Source organism: Leiobunum rupestre, chromosome 3 (genome assembly GCF_980474605.1).
Source record: "Leiobunum rupestre chromosome 3, qqLeiRupe1.1.hap1, whole genome shotgun sequence".
NCBI lineage: Eukaryota > Metazoa > Arthropoda > Arachnida > Opiliones > Sclerosomatidae > Leiobunum > Leiobunum rupestre.
This window is the reverse complement of record NC_143386.1, coordinates 43081183-43087182: the sequence shown is the minus strand read 5'-3', so window position 1 is coordinate 43087182 and position 6000 is coordinate 43081183.

The window sequence follows — 6000 nt, the reverse complement described above, 5'->3', positions numbered from 1 at the left end:
TTTGGTCTCCAGTCTTCAATCCTACATTATCGCCAGATTGGTTGGGTCTCCGGTTCCTAATCCTACCGTCTCTAGCAGTAGGATCTTGACAATTTCTTCTTCCATTTTGACCTTAATTAAAATGACTATATCGACCTTCAAATGTCTCTTTCGTCCTTCAAAATGGCGATTTCGATCATGAAAATGTAGACTTCGACCTTCAAAATGGCGATCTTTAAAATTGAAAGTTTTGGCACCTTTGTTTTGGAAGGATTACAAAATTACCCCCAAAAGCTCATGGAACATTAAGCTAAAAATCCCCTCAACATATTAATTTTCCTTATGTTGAAATAAACATTCTTGTTTAAACTAAGAAGGTTTCGGAATGGCAAAAAAACGAACCCAATTTAGCTGCCTCACAAAAAAAGTGTTATCCGCATCTTAAAATCGAAGTTGTTTCCCCCTGGCTACAAAATAACGAAGTGGTTACGTAAATATACAGGGTCTTTTTTTTTGCTCGGAAAAGTGTTTTTTTTCAAAAACTATTTATAGTACCGATTTCAAATTTGGAAGGTCAATTCTCTATACCGGGGGACATCAGTTTGAGAAATTTGAGCGTTTTCGGTAATGTTTTTCACCAATTTTGAAAAATTATTTTTCGACCACTAGGTGCGAGATAAAAAATTTCTATTATAAAGTTGTAGGCCGTCATCGAAAACCCTTAAAAATTGTTCACTCGACGAAAAACAATTTATTTATCAGTGAAAATTCGAGCTTGAAAAATTTACAAGTTGGTGAAGCCAAATTACGATTGTTTGAAACGATAATTGAAACCGAATTACCTAATCCAGTTGAAACTTTGGTTAAAAAAACGACCGGATTTAAAAAACACGAGGCTATAGGTCAATCCTAAACATGCATTGGGTATTTAAAGGAAAAATTTGGGAGATTATTATCAGTGTTTGATAATATTTCGAACAATGCCTCGTTATTCAGTAGCTGAGCGTACCGAGATAGTTGCCATTTACTATGGAGAAGCAGCGGAAAACCTTAGAAGAGTGACTGAAATCTTCGCAGAAAGACATCCAAATGGAGCACCATCTGTAAATACAGTAAGACGAGCAATTCACGATTTCAATCAATTTGGTAACTTGCAACCTAGGTTTCGCGGATTGGGTCAACCGGATTTAGACTTCGAGAACAATGTACTCGCGTACTTTGTGGCATATCCTCGTCACAGTTGCGCTAACGCCGCTGCTGATTTGGGTTGTTCTGCAAATCGTGTGTGGAAAATTCTTCGTAAGAATCGCTATCACCCATACAGAGCTACGCTCCACCAAGGACTAATTGACGGAGACCATCAAAGACGTTATGAATTTAGCAACTGGTTACTAAATGCTGTCCAAGAAGATAGACAATTTTTGCGCCATATTTTGTTCTCCGACGAAGCGTCATTTTCTAGGGATGGGCCCTTTAATCATCAAAACAGCCATCTTTGGTCTGACATCAACCCACATTGGGGTTTTGAATATCATCACCAGGTTCAATTTGAACGGGTCAATGTTTGGGTTGGACTTGTTGGAAACCGTTTGATTGGTCCCTTTTTCCTGCCGACGAACCTCAACGGCCAAAGGTATTTACATTTTCTACAGAACGAACTGAGTGATGCAATCGACGACCTTCCATTGGCTGAAAGACGTCAGTTGTGGTTTCAGCAAGATGGCGCCCCTCCGCATTTTTCCCGGCAAGTAACTGAGCACCTCAACAACGAGTTTCCTGAAAGGTGGATAGGGAGAAATGGTCCAGTGCATTGGCCAGCAAGGTCACCTGACCTAACACCGCTGGATTATTTTATCTGGGGATTCGTTAAAGCAAAGGTATACGCCACGCCCATTGAAACTAGGGAGGAACTCATTAGACGAATAATCAGTGCTTGCCGAGACGTCACACCAGAAATGGTAGAGAAAGCGTTTGAGAACTTAATTGTCCGCGCACAAACCTGTGTTGCAGCCAATGGTGATATTATTGAAAATGTTTTGTACAAATTTATGTGAATAAAATATCTGCATTTAAAAACCAAACGTGTACCTTTTTTCAAGTGTGAAAACTCTACTACGTTTGTATTAGACTTGTTCCCTTTTCAATTATCGTTTCAAACAATCGTAATTTGGCTTCACCAACTTGTAAATTTTTCAAGCTCGAATTTTCACTGATAAATAAGTTGTTTTTCGTCGAGTGAACAATTTTTAAGGGTTTTCGATGACGGCCTACAACTTTATAATAGAAATTTTTTATCTCGCACCTAGTGGTCGAAAAATAATTTTTCAAAATTGGTGAAAAACATTATCGAAAACGCTCAAATTTCTCAAACTGATGTCCCCCGGTATAGAGAATTGACCTTCCAAATTTGAAATCGGTACTATAAATAGTTTTTGAAACAAAACACTTTTCCGAGCAAAAAAAAGACCCTGTATATGTTGAAATCACAAAAGGGAGCTCAAAGGTCTATTAATAGGTCTACAGGAACGTGAACTGTACAATATAGAACTGCGGCGACGTGTTCTAGCGAAGGCTTAACCTTTCTAACGGCTAATAGGCTTTTTCGGTAAAAGAAATATATTCCATTTTAAATGTTGATTTCTGTGATACATCGAAGGTAACCTACAAGTCGAGATGATTCGCCACCGAAACGATTCTAGATGGCGTAACGGTGCTAGGTTCTCCGAGGTAGTGCTTATGATCTAGCGTCTGCTACAGACAAATTAAAAAGTTATAAGAACTTTTTTCTTAAAGGGAATATAAGTCTTTTTTAACTGTTTTTTTTTAATTGCTTTTTATGTTAACAATTTAGGCGGGAAATCACTAACCAGCGCCAAAAATATATCTGAAGCCATAGGAGGAAGCGGGAAATGGTCGAAGTGTTGGTGTTCCACACCAAAAAACCTGAGGTTATATTCCCTTTAAATAAACTTATCAAAATATAAGCAAACGATGCAAAAATTATTTTAAAATGCAAGTATCATTATCAAATTTATGGATAACGATGAGGAAAAACTAATAGCGTCTGCTTTAGCCGCTACCTATCTAGGTTTCAATGGCGAACCAAAGGTGGCGTAGCGATAGTTTTTGAATATTCCAAAATAACTCGATATTTTATGAAACGCTTTTAAAGGGAATCTAACCTGCAAAGCAATCTTTATGGAAGACCATGAGTGTATTGATTTCAACGATGAATATCGAACTATATCATTATACATTCTACCATCTGGGAGTAAGATGGGCGGTGCCTTTCTGCGTTTTACGTAATCACTTGAGCCAATCAGGAGACAGGCATTTGTCGTTGACTCGATCCGTAAAATGTTTCCGGGATTGCGCGATTTAACTGGCGAAGAAAATGACTCGTGATTCTTAGAAAAATACCTGTACTCTAACGAAATTACTTGTTAATCATAAATAAAGAAATTTATTATTAATATACTTACCTATTTTCGTTCAATCAAAAAGATGTGTATTAAAATTTTAGAAACAAAATTTCGAGCTAAGCCTTGGCGCTGAAATCTAGTCAAGTTTCAAAACCTTGCCCTTCAATACAATTTTCGGTAGGTGGCACGTGACCAACGTCATAATAACTAAGCCCCTCCCATCCAAGCGACTGAGGCCAGACTACCTAATGTAGTTCAATATTCATGGTTAAAATGAATACATTCATGGGAAGACCCCTTCAATTTTTCAAATTACCCTGTACAGTGGCGCCAAACATTTTTAAAGCCAAAGTCAAGAGCGGCCAGAGTTGCAAACGTTGGTGTTCGACACCAAATACCTAAGGTTATATTCCCTTTAAATTGCAGGAACTGAATATCTCGTTGTTTGCGCCGATCTCAATTGTTTATTCCGATCGACCCACCTCCGTGGCGGATGAAGCAGAATATTAAAACTTCAGTGATTAAATTTTCACAGTATCGCCTACGGTAGACAACCTGCGCTTCCATAACTCCCTCCAAATTCTTCGCGTTGAAACGAGCGACAATCTTTTGATATACCACCTCGTTTTAAATTAAGGGCTCAAACATTTAAATCAATTCCTATTGATTAAACATTTATTACACCTTCAAACAGTATTTAAATTTAAAAACGAATCCCAATTTCAATACGATTTCATCCCTACGTAAACTATAACTTATTTCATATTAACTAACAAATTTATAAATTTTAAGCCGGTTCAACGAAATTTTGCCAAATTCTACGAGTAATGTAAAACAAATTATAAACTTTCCCAACAAAGTTTTGTCGTCGCTAGCGTTACAATTACGATTTAATAAGTTAATTACGTCGAAGACAAACATCCCTTAACCACACCAAGGACAGTAGATACAGGGACGAGAAAGCAGGAAAAATAAATTCGATTTTAAACGTCTTCATATTCACGGGGAGTTAGATGTAAACAAACCGCGGCCATTGTTAAGACGTGGTTCACCATGGACAGTATTATTGTCGTTAGTTTTTACCATTTTGATGTTAAATTAAAAATAAAACTACGAGCGTAAATAAAAAAATGCCCATTTGTTTTGAACACTTAAGCCTCGTCAAGAACCGCTAAAATTAGGTTACAACTAACTCTCCTTGCGTTTAGGTCGTTTTAGGTGATATATTACAACAGAGGCCGCCAATACACTTTCTCGTCCCTGTATCTACTGTCCTTGACCACACTGCAAACTAAAGATTAAGCTAGTGTTGTTAATTTTCCGGAAAAATAAAATTCGGGAAAATTTCCAGAACATTTTCCGCAAATCGAAAAAGTAAAAAATTGAAACATAAATTACTTTTTAAGGGTTTTTAATGTTTTTAACTTTTTATCGATATAAAATGTCTAATATCAGTAAACATACTACAAAACATTAATAGTGTTACATTGTTAATCCGTTTAAACTAGTCTAGAGGTTTAGTTTTACTTTTAGATTCGAAAAAATGAGGCGAAAATGCCGCTATATTTAAATTTGCAAACAATATTAGGTTAATCATGGAATTAAAACTTTTATTTTTTTCGGAAAAATACGGAAAATTTTCCGACTTACAACACTAGTAAAAGGACATGTAACTCATAAGTATGCCATAAAAGCAATGTCTTTAATGAAACCTTGTTCACGGGATATGACAATCTGTGTTGAGATCACGTGATTTCGTTTCCATGGCAACCTTTTCTATAGAGCAAAGTATGTTTCGTGTGAAACAAGGTCCTATTTAAATTTTTTTCTAGGCATACTTATCAAAGATTATGTTACATTTGGTAAGCTTTAAATAAGATTTCCCCATTGCTTATGACAGTACTTCTTAACAGGAAATCACGTAACTCCTTTTGAGGCTATTTCATTCTTGGAGAAACTACTGGTGGCGCATATGAATTCGTTATTTTCGCTTACGTGTGCCACACCTAGGTGGCGCTTATTTTTTTCACGTAATGTACGCTTCGATGAGTTTTTGATAGCATCGCGACAGAGCTGACTTGAATTGTAAATTTTATTTTATCCCTCTAGATCTTCTGTTAATTTTTTTTCCAATCTTCGCGTGGTTTATTTTATTATCATTTTTTTATTTTGAATTCAGTAAGAAACTCTACCAAGATAAAATACTTTTTTTTTGGGAAAAAAGTGTTCGAAATTATTCAAAGATCAACAGATTTGAACCCCTTATGGATTTCTTTTCCGATGGGTTTTTTTTATTCCAGAAATTACCCGCAAATACGCTATTGGGTTAACGTACAAATCCACTCTTCCATTTTGTATTGATATTCCGTGAAAAGACTTTCAGTGGAAGACGAGATTTAAATTTGGACCCTTTTTGTGTATTCGCATTTTTATATTCTTATTCAAAAACGATAAGAAAAAACGCCAAACTATAGCTTTTCCGATCCCTCCCTCAGTTCGCGGAGTTAAGCCTTGACCTTTTTCTTAACGTTACCGTGTTGGGTCAAGAATACTTAAACTACGAAAACTGATACCTTCTCCGCGCGATTGACAATTCTAC